Below are 14517 nucleotides of genomic sequence, written 5' to 3'. Positions count from 1 at the left end.
CTCAAGAGTTTTCAACCAAAACCAAACAAATACAAATATATATTCTTATTTTATCGCCTTACCCAAAAGAGAGCATGTAGCACATACTGTCTTTATCTGTCATATTACCTATTGGAACTTCCTGGGCATGCATGGATTTTTCCTGCCATCTCTGTCAGGTCTCTTGTTTTGGGCCCCTGACCATCTACCCTAGGGTCTACCAATATACTCATCTTCATATACTGCTTTATCCGAATGCCATAGCTTAGGCCAAAACCAGCTTCTGAGGAATTCTCAAGCTATGGCCAGCCCATTTATTCAGCCAGGAAATATTTTAGAACTTATTATGTGCCATGTGCTGTGTTAGACTCTTAGAATATAGTGGTGATCAAAAAAACTCCACATTGATAAAATAATTATGGAATTAGACCTGTGATAAGGGCTGCAAAGAAAGGATACTTGCTGTAAGAGCAAGTCATGTGAAGACCTGCTCCACCTTGGTAGGTGGGAGTGTGTGCACACGTCCTCACACGTGCACGCGTTGGGGGAGGCATGTGTTGCAGGACCTGGCATCTTGAATCTCAAGAATAATTTTTTTTTCTCTAGTCAAATAATTATTGTATCCACCCCATGTTGTTCTTTACATTAAACATGGTATATTTTCCCAATCAGATTATTAACTACTTCAGGCCTTAACGGGGTGGGAGGCCACATCTTCCCACTGGAAGTGGAGAGGAATACTTAGTGTGAGTCAAGGAGGACCAAGCACTTCATATACATTATCTTATACATTATCTCTCCAGATAACCCCCGGAGAGAGATGCTATTTCTATTCCTATTAACCAGTGGGGAAACTGAGGCTCAGCAAAGGAGTACAGCTAGTGAGTGGCAGATCCAGCATTGAGGTGAAGCGGACAGACTTCAAAACTCAAGCTGTTAAGCACTGTGTTAAATAAGCTAGCTGTTTTTAGGGAGGAACTTTGTCTTTCTGAAATGCTCTTCACTCAAGTCTCTAAATGTGTTTTAAGGCTTTAAAAAAAAGTTTCAGTGGACAAGCAGGAAAAACCAGTTTTATAATAATCCTACCTCAAAAAGCTTTTAATCCTTCCATCTGAAATACCTGGAGTGGCAACTTCCCATTGAGCTCATTGCTATCTCTATGGCAATTGGAAATCAGGAATTTCTTGAAAGGAAAAAAGTGACTAATATTAATGAAGTACCTACGAAGTTTAAGGCGCTGTGGTTGTGCCCACTGCCCCTATTCTTAGGAACTAAATGCAGCAAGATGGAATTTCTTCTTCAGCAGCAGAGAGCTAGGGAAGGCAGAACACTCTAGAAATCTGCTTATTGCCCAGGTGGGAGGCACTGTCCTCTGCATAACTTTGCTGGTGAGCATAGAGAAGGGAAGTAGTTTTTCCTCGTGATTTCCATAAGTGTAAAGGTGAAGGGATTCTTAGCACCTTGTACAGATGGGGAAACAGGCTCCAAATGCGAATGTTCTGCAGGCACAGAGCGAGTTGTGGCAAAGCCAGGACAACCCTCTCTCAACTACTAAATCTCATTTGAGAAAGGGGAAGGACCATAGAGACCAGCTTCGGGGCTGTTCAGCCTGGAAGAAGGATGCGGAATGCCATTTTTTACGGTCTGGCCTCATCCAATCACCAGACAAGCAGAACCATTCAGTCCAGGTACCCAGAGTCTGCAGCCCTAGCAATGCTATTTAAATGGCTTAAGTAATTAATTCCAACGTATTAGGTCCATCTACCTCCCTCTGTCAATAAAAATCCCCCAGGTTTTATTGAGATATAATTGACATAAAGTAAAAAATCTTGACTAGACTTTAGATACTTGCAGTTTAGACAATGTAGTTTTAAGTGGTTAGGAAATACTTAGAAAAGAAAGCTGAATTCTTAGTCTTTAAAATATTTTGCTTGATTTTTAGGGCTAAGCAAGAGAACAGTTCATTTATAGGCACAATATGATCCTTTGTAACTCTCAGTAATTTGTATTCTTAGCCTCAGTTCCACATTCTACAAAGAGAACTTTTCTACTTAAAACACACTGCACAACATTAAAAAAAATTTAAAAACTCAGTAGAAAGCAAACTCTTATGAATATAGGAACCTGTCTATATATCCCTAGCATTTAGAAAGTCAAATATTTGTTGAATTAATTGCATGCAAGCATAAAAGCTAAGTGGGTTGCTGTATAAACAATCTGCTTCAAATGTTAAATAGACTAACCAGAATGAAGAAATTTTGGGATAGTGGCCACAGGAAGAGATTTCATATGATTATCACATACTTGAGAGGTTAGGGCTGTTTTCTGAAAAGGTGAGTAACTGGTTATTTGTAAAGCTGTTCTGAATATGTACAAAAGAACCTGCGTGGTTCTGTTCTGGTAAAAGGCTAAGCTGTTGTAACAGACTCAACAATGCAGTGGCTTAAAAAACAAGGAAGTTTGTTTCTTTCTCACATAACTCTGAGGGGGGAGTTAACACTTCTGAAGTGAGCGGTCCTGGTCAGTGGGGCAGCTCTGCTCGAAGCGGTCATTCAGGGACACAGGTTCGTTATATCATGTTGCCTCTCCATCCTCTGGGAGTGGAGGCGGGGTGGGGAGGCATTGTCATCACTTACGTGGTCGAAGCTGGGTCATCACTGGTGCCAGCCAGTGGGAAAGGAAAAAGGCACAGAGGAGGCACACCTGATTCCATAAGGCCTAGACCCTGTAGTGGTGCGCATACTTCTGCTCACTGCTCTCCTTTCCGTTGGCAAGAATTTAGTCACATGGCCACAACTACCTGCAAAGGAGGCTGAGAGTAGTATAGCTATGTGCCAAGAAAGAATGGGAGAACAGATTCTGGTGGGCAACTTGCAGTCTCCACTAAGTTAGTACGGTGGAATGAGCACGGGTTTCCAGTTTGCTTTAACTAACTAGCTCCGATAGCTTGCTAGGGGCAAATCTATTTTTCCATCTGTGAAATCAGTGATTTGTATGAGCTGACCTCTGAAATATTTCAAAAAGTAAACCTTGACAAAATCTTGGCTGGTGAGATTTTAAGATGAGAATTTAAAAAGCATGGGGAATGTGAGACTGAATGAGCCTTAGGGTCAATGCTAACAGTAAAGAAGGTGGGGAGGAAAGAGAAGGTAATTTGGTGACATAGTAGAATAACTGGACCAAGGGCTCTAACCACTTTCCTCTAGACTTCTTTTGCTGGGGGCGGGGGGAACCTGCCACTTGTACTTTCAGCTGAACAGTCCTACCTAATAAACTGTCAGTGTAACCTTGAGAAAATTGCTCAAGCTGCCCGAGTTTCCTCATATATAAAATAGAATTATTACCTCTATTCCAGGGGACATCGTAGGGATTAAATGAGGTCTTTTTGTAAACAACCTTGTGTTTGGTACTGCAGTACCCAGTAAATGATAGCTATAAATTGGAGTTATTTGCTTCATTGGAGAAATATTGTTAATGCTACTAAAATGTTAGTTTATGATATGGTGTCAGTTCCCAAAAGTTATCGGGGCAAGCTCTGACTTAAAACTGACTAGTTTGGTGGTCCCCAGTGCATTTAATGGCTGAAAAGAGTGCCTTAGGCTTATCTGCCACCCAGCTAGTCTTCAGCTATTAGTTATTTATTTTTTTTTTAATGCATATGATTTCTTTATAGATTAGCTTGTTTGGTTAAACTGTTTTCTTCACCTGAAGTGCCCTTTCTCTTACTCCTCACCCAGTGAACTCCTGCACATCCTTCAAGGCTGTCCTCTGTTCATACAAAGCTTCCTTTTCCTCTAGGGGGCTGTTTCTCCTTCCTATGTCTTCCCATAGCAGTTTATACATAATGTTAGCAAGTATTTATTATATAGCACCATGGGCCAGTCATGTTTTAAGTACTTTATACATAATAACATTTCATCCTCCCAATAGCCCCATGAGGTAGTATCCTTATTATCAGCTCTGTTTTTCAATCGAGGAAACTGAGTAGCAGAGTTAAGTGATTTTCCTGAGGCAGGCTGGGATTTGAAAGTAGGTAGGTGGCTCCAAAGTCTGTTCTCACATCCACCATATTCTTTTACTTCCTCATTATTCTGCAACAGTACATATCACCTGTTCTCTCTCTTGCTCCCACTGAAGAATGAATTTTACCAAAACGTGAATCCTATTTTAAGACAAATGTGGGATATACAGTGGGTGTACCATAGCTGTTGAGGCTAGTTCCGTCAAGGCACGACTCCATGTCTAAAAGTAAACGTGTTACTCATTGAATGCTTGCCCTATGTTAAGCTCTTGTAAACCTTATAATGATTCCTTTCAACAAATGAACAAGGTAATTTATTATTCCCATTTTGTAAATAGGCATACATACTCAGCCTAATGGCTGGCATAGAGCAGACAAGCAAATATCTGTAGAGTAATAGAAGAAAGCTCTATGAGGCAGGGATTTTTGTCCATTAACTTATCACCGGCATCTACAGGGCATGCTGCTTTAAAGACACTTAACATATTTGCTGAGCTAGGATTTGAAGCTAGTTTGGGCTGACTCCAAACCCATGCTCTAACCATCAGGCTGTGCTCTAAGAGCATTTAGGGTTTTTAAAATGTACAAACTATTTATATTGCATTTCCTTATAAGAAGGACTCAAGACAAGAAAAAGCAAGAAAGAAGAATTAACTTACTAAGATGTTACAGTTATGATTTATGGTTACAAAAGAAACTAGCTAAATGCAAGCTAAAGCAAAAAGGTAAATTTATGATAGGTGTCAAATTCAAGGACAGGAGAGCATTAAGGCCCCAGTTACAACTAGTGCTAGCTAGTCTGATGGTGTGAAGACTCCCTTTCTCCCTTCTCTCAGACTTCTCTATGAGGTGGGAGACAGGGCTGCCAGTAGTATCTAAGCTTTACTTTTTAGAGCTTTTACATTTGAGAGAGATTGTGTTGATGATTTCTCTGGTTCTAAGTTCAAAAGTGCCAGGACATCTCATACTCATTAGGATGGCTCCTGTCAAGAAATTGGGAAATAATGATGAGGATATGGAGAAATCGGAATGCTTGTGTGCTGTTGGTGGGAATGTAAAATGATACAGCTGCTATGGAAGACAGTATGGAGTTTCCTCAAAAAAATTAAAAATAGAATTGCCATATGATCCAGTAATTCCACTTCCGGGTATATATCCAAAAGATCTAAAAGCAGGGGATCAGACATTTTTGTACTGCCATGTTCATAGCAGCATTATTCACAGTAGTCAAAAGGTGGAAGTAACACCCAAGTGTTCATTGATAGATGAGTGGATAAACAAAATGTGGTCTGTATATACAACGGGATCTTATTCAACCTTAAGAATGAAGGAGATTCTGAAACATGCTGCAACATCAATGAACTTTGAGGATACGCTAAAAGAAATAAGCCAGTCAAATAGAGAACAATTAATGTATGATTCCACTTATATGAGATATCTAGTGTGTCAAATTCATGGAGACAGAGAGTAGAGGTTTCCAGAGTCTGGAAAGGGGAGGAAATGGCAAGTTGTTTAATTTTGCAAGACAACAGTGTACAATGCTTAACACTACTGAACTGTACACTTAAAAATGGTTAAGAGCATAAATTTTGTTATATGTGTTTTACCACATAAAAAGTGCTAGGAAAGAGATGTATTAGCCCAGCTCAGATCTGATGCTTACCCTGAGGCCCATCAACCAGGCTAGGGATGGAGTCTTCAAAGAATGGAGCAGTTCCCATAGAAACCAAATGGATAGAGTGGAGGTGGAATGATTTCGAGAAGTAGGGTGTTGGGTTGGGAGGGAAGGGCAGCTGACAGACAAGCAGTGGGTATCCACTGTGGAGTTACTGCCTTCTAGTCAGCAAGACAGTTGTTTTCTAGCAGTAGGGGGAATCTTATGCTCAGTTCAAACTCCACCTGGGTGTCACTTGCCATTATCTTCATCATCAGACATCTGTCGTAGTCACTTTTTATATATTTATAGCACAGTATGGTTTTAACAGAGATATCTCCTTAGTCTTTGCCAAAAATCTTTAAAGTGGTTTCTATAAATGAGGAAACAGACTCATACTATTTAAGTGACTTAATGTAGATTTGGTATCAATTCAATTGAAAGGACTGAAAGCCAATTTGAATTAATTTAGGCTCCTGGAATCCCAGGATGAGTTGAACAACCGAGACCCTCCCAAAGGGCAGGTCAGGTGTACCTGGACATCAGGAACAGCCGCCACCAGGGACTCGAGACACTACCAGCACTGTCTCTGCCCCTCCTTTCTCTTCGTTGTGTGCTGACTTCACCTTTTCTTCCACGCCAGCCGGTTTTCTTCGAATGGTCATTGGAAGTTTCCACGCCTCGCTTCTCCTAGCTTTTCCCCACTGCAAAGAAGTGGACCTGCATCCCAAGTTTTAAAATTTCAGGGAAGGCCTCTGAGTAGAGTTGGATTCTATTTTCTCTCCCCGGATCAAGCAGGAAAATTGGTTACCTAAGAACATGACAACTCCCTTTAGAACCATACGATAGAATGGGGCTAGGGGTAAAAATATTTTTCAGAAGGAGGGTGAATGTGGGGTTAATGTTGAGTAGACCAAATAATAGGCGTTCGCAGCAGTGACATGGAGTCAGTAAGAGGCAGATTAAGAGAGTAGTTCAGGTCTTTCGACTAGTCCTTGGTGGCATATGGTAACTACTGAGTACTTGCAAAAGGAAGGCCCCCTTGCTATGTAAGGCTCCTGGGACAGTGCATTCTCAGGTGTGACTTTAGCCTTTGAGTCACTAGATAGGAGGAGGTGAGGCACCTGAAAGTGAGACTTAAAATCATTTAGTCCTCTCTATGCCTTCTGCCTGAGTTTCCTATCAAGGTGTTTGAGGGATAAAGACCTTTATTTAAATGTTATTTGTGGATTCAGAAATGTCTCTGTGTCCTACTAAATCTGCATAATGAAATAGAGCCGCATGAAAACCAGTGTTCCTGATGGCAGATGGATGTGCCATCCCACCCTCTTCAAATTTTAACAATCAGAATCTTCACCTGCTTTTTAAGGACTTCCTTCTTGATAGTGACGTTCATGGCTTTCAGTTGCTTTTAAGTGTCAGCATGTAAAGGGTGCAGAGAATTCAGTGATCATGTAGTTCAGTTGTTTTCAAACTTGCTTTAGCTGTGGATCCTTATTTTTCTTTTCCAAATAAAACCTGAATGCCAGCATGTAATACAGATTGAAGCAGAGTGACTCGGGGTTTGGGTGGGCCACAGGAGCCTTTGGACCCTCTAATTCAGTCTCCTCCCCTATGGAACACACTTTGAAATTCACTGATCTAGAGTAGCCATTTTATTTCACAGATGGAGAAATTGAGGCCCAGAGAAGTTGAGTGGGTCACCCACAATAGCACAAATAATAGTAGTGCTGTGACTTGAGCCCTAGCCTCTTGGCTTAGGAGTTGTGTTCATTCTATTGTATCATGGTGCTTCTAGCTATTTAGAATGAGCACTCCAACAAAGTAGTTGTATTTTTTTTTTCAGGTTCATAATAACTTGAACCGGATTAACACAAAGGCAAGTAGAGGACTTTGGAACCCTAATCTAATAAACAGATAAGAGCTTTATAATTATGGATGTCTGTTTATTAATTTCTTTAGTAGACTTAATGAGTACTTACAGTTCATCACTGTAGGTACTAGAGATGTATCAGTGAACAAGGCAATTCCTGTCTTCAAAGAGTTCTAGGTCTTTCACGCTATTCCAGCGGATGTGATAAACTGTAAGAGACGTTAGGGGAACATGCACCACTGTATCTGACCCAGTTTGGGGAAGTCTGGGAAGGCTTTCTGAGGAAACGGCATCTAAGAAAACACTAGGAAAAGTAACAGAAGTGAGTCAAGTGGGAGAGTGTTAGGAAAAAGGCTGGAGAGGTCTGCAAGAACCAGGTCATAGAGGGCCCTGTAAGCCATTGACGCCAAGGTAACTATGTCAGATGTGTTTAGAGAGAGAACTCTGGTGCAAGGAGGAGAATGAATTGGCTGGAACAACCTAGAGATGGGGGGCAGCGGGGGGTGGGGAGGACAGTTAAAGTATTTAGCAGTTAGAATTTACAGGACTTGGTGAAATATTGGTGATGTCAGAGAGGAAAGGGTTAAGAATAAGGCTCAAGTTTTTCCCACATGAGCGATTGATTGATGGTGGGGCCTTTGACCTAGATGGGGAGCACTGGAGGAAGAGCAGGAATGGGTCAAGGGCAGAGAATAAGTTCAGTTTGGGACTTGAGCCCAAAGTGCCTACAGAGAGTCCAAATGGGAAGTATAGCGAGGAACTGGATATTCAGGTTGAGCCCAGAGAGAATTCTGGGCTAGAGATAGGGATCTCTAAGCGTTGATGGTATTTGAAGCTGTGGAAGATGAGGTCACTTGAGCAAGGCATGTAGAGGGAAGTGGAAAGGTCTAGAATAGAACTTGAGGAACACCCAACAACTATGGGAGAGGAGCTTGCATGTGAAACAGGAGTGAGGGAGGTGAGTAACCAGGAGGCTGGGATCACAGAAGCCAGGTGGAACAAGCTTTGAGAGGGAAGTAAGCAGCAGGGAAGAATATGTAGAGAGCCCATGTCTGATAAGGAATGAAACGGCATTCAGTGGATTTTAGTGACGAAAATGGAAGACACATTTAAGGCAGCAGTCCTCGACCTTTTTGGGACCAATGCACTTATGAGAATCTAATGCCTGATGATCTGAGGTGGAGCTGAGGCAGTGATGCTAGTGCTGGGGAAGCAGCTGCAAATAAAGACGAAGCTTTGCTGCACACCTGCCCATTACTCACCTCCTGCCGTGTGGCCCGGTTCCTAACAGGCCAGAACCCGTACCTGTCCACAGCCCAGGGGTTGGGTACCCTTGATTTAAGGAGTGAGTGGGAAGAGAAAGGGTGGCCACGCTGAGGGTGGTATGCTCTTTAAGTTACAGAAAGGAGAGAAGGCGACGCCAAAGGGAGGCTTGGGGTTGAAGGAAGTTGTTTTTATTTCTGACTTTCACATGTTTAAATGCTTGGAAGGGCTAGTAATTCTAAGTACTAGAAAATGGTTTCCTTTTGTGACAGGTTTGGGGAACATCTGTGCCAATATGGCAGCTTCTCAATGCTGTCTCCATCTAGAGGTAGGGCGACCAACTTGTCCTGTTTGGTCCTGGACATTCCTGGTGTTGTTGGCACTCAGTTCCATGTCCTAGGAAACCCCTCAATCCAGGCAAATCAGGATGGTTTGTCTACACCCTAGGTATAGACTTTCTTCACAGGATAAGTAAGAAATATTCTATAGTTGCGGAGGGTTACTTACCATTTTCGTGAAGACTGAGAGGAGCTTCCTACCTCAGAAAAAGACCTATTTATTGCAACAAACAGAAGAAAGTGTAGGCAATACCTGATTGATGTGGCAATAAACTTCAAAAAGAAGCACATGATTAATTTACAACCAACCAGCAATCCTGCAAGTGCAATAATCAGATAAAGAAACATGGAGGAGGAGATTCAATGAAAAACTACACGGAAGCAATGAACGCCAGGGTGAATACAGTGGGTCAGTTTAGTAAAGAAAACAAGCTTCATATGTTCTCCTAGAACAGAGGAAACTCATACAGATGTGAAAATAAAAGAGATGGAGAGCAGAACAATGAAAGATGAATTTTAAGACTTCAAATGAATGGACTAACAATAAGTGAAAACATGTTGAGTCCTTACTCTATGACAATCACTTTGTAAACACTTTACATGTGTGAACTCATTTTATTCTCAAATACTGTGGATGCTATTATCCTCCCCATTTTGCGTATGGGAAGACTGAAACCGGCTATTTAAACAATGGTGCAAGTTAACACAGATAGGAAGTGACAGAGCTGGTGAACTGAGGCGGTCCAGCTCCAAAACCTTTCCTCTGAGGTACTGTGCTGTGCTACCTACCTGGTGATGTAACATTGAAACCAAAATTATTCAGGCTTTCATTTGAGTATTTTTTTTGCGTCTCTTAACTGCCAGACTCAATTCTGCCACTGGGAAAACATCAACGAGTGAGCCAAACTCGGTCTTTGCTCAAATGGAGATAACATTCTAATATGGAGATAAAGAAAATATACTAGTAAATAAACAGGAGAGTTTCAACAAGTATTAAGTCCTATTAAAAACAAACAAACAAGCCAGAAACAGAGTAGAGAATGAGGAGCATATGTGTGTGTGTGTTGTGGTGGATGGTTACTACTTTAGATAGGACTATCAGGTTAGACCCTCTGAGATGACTTCACCTGAATCTGGAATGATATGGAGTCAGCCATGCAAAAACATGAGGCAGCCAGAGTAGCAAGTGCAAAGTCCCTGAGGTGGGAATGAATCTGGCAAATTCCAGGACTAGCAAGAAGGCCAGTGAGGCTATAGCAGAATGAATGGCGGGAGGATTTGTAAAAGATAAAGTCAGAGAAGTAACCTTGGCCATGATAAGGACTCTGGATTTTTTTTCTAATTGCAACAGGAAGGTTTTTTTTTTTTTTTTTTTTTAACATTCTAATTGCGACAGGAAGGAATTTTTTGCAAGGTTTGTTTTGAGGCTTTTTAGCAGGGGAAGAATCTAATCTGATTTACATTAAGAGATAAGTCTGGCTGCTAGGTAGAGAATAAACTGTAAGGCATAATAAGGATATGGAATGTGGAAGCAGGAAAAAGTTTAACCCGGTGGTCTGGCTGAACCACAGGGCCTGGAACTCAGAAATTTTGGGTAGGTTAACGATTAATGCTAGCTGTCTCTCTGCCCCAGAGCATTTCCTCTCCTTGATCTAATCAATCCACGAATTTACATAGAGATGAAGGATTCTCCTGTGGGAAAAAGATCAGAGATTCCAACCCTCTTAGGAGTAAGAACTACCTGGCCTTTCTACATCCTTGCCGATTAGGCCATGGAAGACCCAGACTGAGCCAGACTCCTGAGAATTTCAACTTGCAACTCAGGCTTTCCTGGGTACACTTGAACACAAAAACAGAACAGCCATGTTTGGGCATATACACAAAATATAGATTTGTTATGTGAATGTGGCCGTATGGCAGGCAGAAAGGTCTGCCCAGAAGGAGAAAAGCAGATGTGTGAAGGATGCCCAGATGAAGAGAGAGAGATTCTTGCTGACTTTCTAGTTCCTGGTTTCCGACCCTCCTCAGGCCTAAGGTGCTTCCACAAGGTCCTGAGATAAACCTCTGTTTCCTTATTTAAAAGCTCAATTTTTGCTGAAGTGGATTTCTTTTATGTGCTACCCAAGGACCCCTGTTCCATGTACATAGCTCCCATCCTTCATGGTCGCGTTGCTGTCATCTGAGGCTGGTGGTGCCCTTGTTTCCCACAGCTTCAACTGAGGGCTTTCTACCTATTTTGTTTTTTTCTAGTTTTATAGGCCTGTAATGTTATCTTAAGGTAATCAAATTTGCATTTATTTTATTCACTGGTGAAAATCATCATTTTCCGGAGATAACTTTATATTCATAGTTTATATTTTAAGCCTTTTCTGAGTAGACTCTAGTTTCACATTTATATAACTTACAAACTTAATTCAGTTCATTTGGGTAATAAACATACCTTTTTTTTTATTAGTTCATATATTTTTCCACATTCACTTTTCTTTATCTACAGAATCCTTTGAATTCCCTCTCTGTGTCAGCTCTGGGTGGATGAGTATGTCAGGGGGTCCCCCTTCCCTACTTTTGCCCACCCTCTGAAGTTGGTTTCCCTTAATCTCCTCTCCTCCTAGGCCACAGCTCCCTCTGAATGACTCATCTGCTCTTAGGCCTTAGTTCCCACCTGTTCAGCAGGATAAGCAGACTTTGTTTATTATTTATTATTTTTTTTAACGATATGTGACTTTTACCCCATATACTTTGTATTCTGTCTTTGAATGTTTACTTTGCCACATGGGAAACTCCACTGAGATATTTCTGTCACTGTACAAACATGTTGGCACCACCCATAGGTATAGGTGGAGTTAACTGGCTTATGTACTAGGGGACAGGGTGGCCCTTCAGGAGCTAGAAGAGCTCACCCAGAAATGACTCAGCATGGCTGATCTACTTGGATCTTTGCCCTGTGGGCTGCCATGCAAGGCCCTGGCAAGTGTGAGGCTGTGCCACTGGAGGTGACACACTGGGTACCTCCTTGGAAGAATTAATTTGGATTCTGCCATCGGGAATGAATCTACCACCCAGTCCAAGGAGGGGTATGAGGAGGATGCTAGGTCTGAGGATGACATGTTCAATAACTGCCATCCATGAGAGAGTGTTGATCCCACATCACGGAATATGATATAGAAAAGAAAACCCATGTCTCTGACCACAAGGACCTCCCAACATTTTTAGACAAGAGACTGCACACAGATGCCTCCCAAGCCCCATCTTAGGATCCAGACCTTTCTCTTGGACATTTCATCTGAGTGTCCCATGGGTACTTCAAACTCATGTGCAAGACTGAACACACCAACCCTCCCACAATTTCCCAAACTGCCCCTTCCTCACTATTTTCAATCCTGGTTATCATGACCTCACTACCTGTCCATCACTCAGCTAAAATCCTGGCTGTCATCCTTGACCCTTTCTGTGACCGCACCCCCCATCCTTTACTTTTTTCATAACCTTCTGATCGCCAGATCTTCTTCATCTGTGTTTGTTTCCTATAGCTTTTATAATAAATACACATTCGGTGGCTTAACACAAGTTTATTAAGTGACGGTTGTGACAGTCAGAAGTCTGAAATGAGTCTAAGTGGCTAAAGCCAAGGTGGCAGAGGGCTGGTTCCCTCTGAAGACTCTAGGGGAAAGTCGTTTCTTATCTCGGCTTCTAATGGCTGCCTACTTTCTTTGGCTTACAGCCACATCACTTCCATCTCTGCTTCCATCATCACATTGCTTTTTTCTTATGACCTGATTTCCTATGTCCTCTAATAAGGATCTTGTGATTTACAAAGGGCCCACCCAGATAACTCAAGATAATCCCCCCATCTCCAGATCCTTAACTTAGTCCCTTTTGCCTTATATAAGGTGACATTCACAGATTCCAGTCATTAGGCTGTGGATATCTTTCATATCATCCTAACCACTTAACATTCCTGGAACCCATCTTGTTTCAACTGTCACTGCTCCGAAGAGTCACCTTGTCTTTCATCTAGGCCATTAAAACAACTTCCTAATTGGTCTCTGCTTCTGGTCCTGCCCCTCCAATCCATTATTCTTCTAATGACATCTTCTTTGCCGACTTCCCTTTACTATCAGGATAAGTCCGAGCTCCTGAAATGGTGCACAAGGTCTTCTATAGTCTTTCTGCTCACTCCTTCAGCCAAATTTCCCACCAGCCATTACGAGACTACTTTCAGATCCTCAGGACAGAATAATGTGGGTTATAGAGCTTCTGAAGCCAAACCTCTCAGGCTTGAATCCAACCCAGCTCTATGAAACTTGACAAATATGAATTCTTGGGCCAATAACATAATCACTTTCCCTCTCTCATCTTTTTAAGAATTTGGTCCTCAAGGGCTGTCGTGATGATTAGATTAATATTTTTAAAGTGCTCATTGAAACAGTGCTTGGCACACAGTTAGCTTTTCCTCCATAATTCCATGTTCTTTCAGTCCCATTGATGCTGTCTGGAATGCTCTCACCAGACCATTCTTTCCCTGAAAGTTCTGACTCATCCCTGCAAGGCTCAGCTCAGTATCACCTGCAGTGCACAGGCCTCCCGGCTGTCTCCTTCCATCACAAGCCAGAATTCTGCGAACTCTTCAAACCCACACTAGAGACCCTATTGCATTGTCTTTAGAAATATTCGATGATGTATGTAGCAGGAAAACAATTTGGAATACTAATATTTGTGCTTTTCCATGTTTCCTTTAATGCGACCCTTCCTCTAGTCAGAGGTATTCACATTGTCTTTAAGAATTATTCTTTTAATAGCAAGAATGCAAAGAGAAAGGAAAATTATGTTCTTCAACCTCTAGGCTTCAGTGTGGACACCTACATGTTTAGTATTGAAAGTCAGGTGGTGAGCTTTATGGAAAGAAGGGATTTTGAGAGACCGAAGAGGTGGTCCCAATGGAAGCAGGGTGTAAAACTTATGCCTTAGTCGTAAACTGGAAAGAGTGAAGAAGAGTTCCTGGACCATGCTGCTCATGTGAAGTCTAGTCAGGGGTCACTCAGGTGGAGAATGAGGACAGGAGTTGATCTTGGAGGAGATCAGAGTGGTCTGAGATGGAGGCAAAGACGTGGAGAGGAGCAGCGTCGGTGTCAAGAGACTACCCTGCAGAGGGCCGGGTTGCGTTATGGCAGCCGAGCCAACATCAGTAACCATTCATGGCCTCCTGTGTTAGCACCGCCATCACCTGTGCTGAAGAGTCGCAAGCGCTGTTCTGCTCTTTGCTTGCTTGTGAAGTCCTTCTCTTGTCAGCTGCATGTCATTGCCGTTGAATCAACCAGCGGAAGTGGAGCCCGCCCATCTTATGGCACTCCTGAGCCATTCCCTGTGAACACCCGATTTTCCTAACAGC

The sequence above is a fragment of the Rousettus aegyptiacus genome, unplaced genomic scaffold (assembly GCF_014176215.1).
Source record: "Rousettus aegyptiacus isolate mRouAeg1 unplaced genomic scaffold, mRouAeg1.p scaffold_m13_p_1, whole genome shotgun sequence".
NCBI classification, from domain to species: domain Eukaryota; kingdom Metazoa; phylum Chordata; class Mammalia; order Chiroptera; family Pteropodidae; genus Rousettus; species Rousettus aegyptiacus.
The sequence above is the reverse complement of the archived record's forward strand: the minus strand, read 5'-3'. Positions refer to the sequence as shown.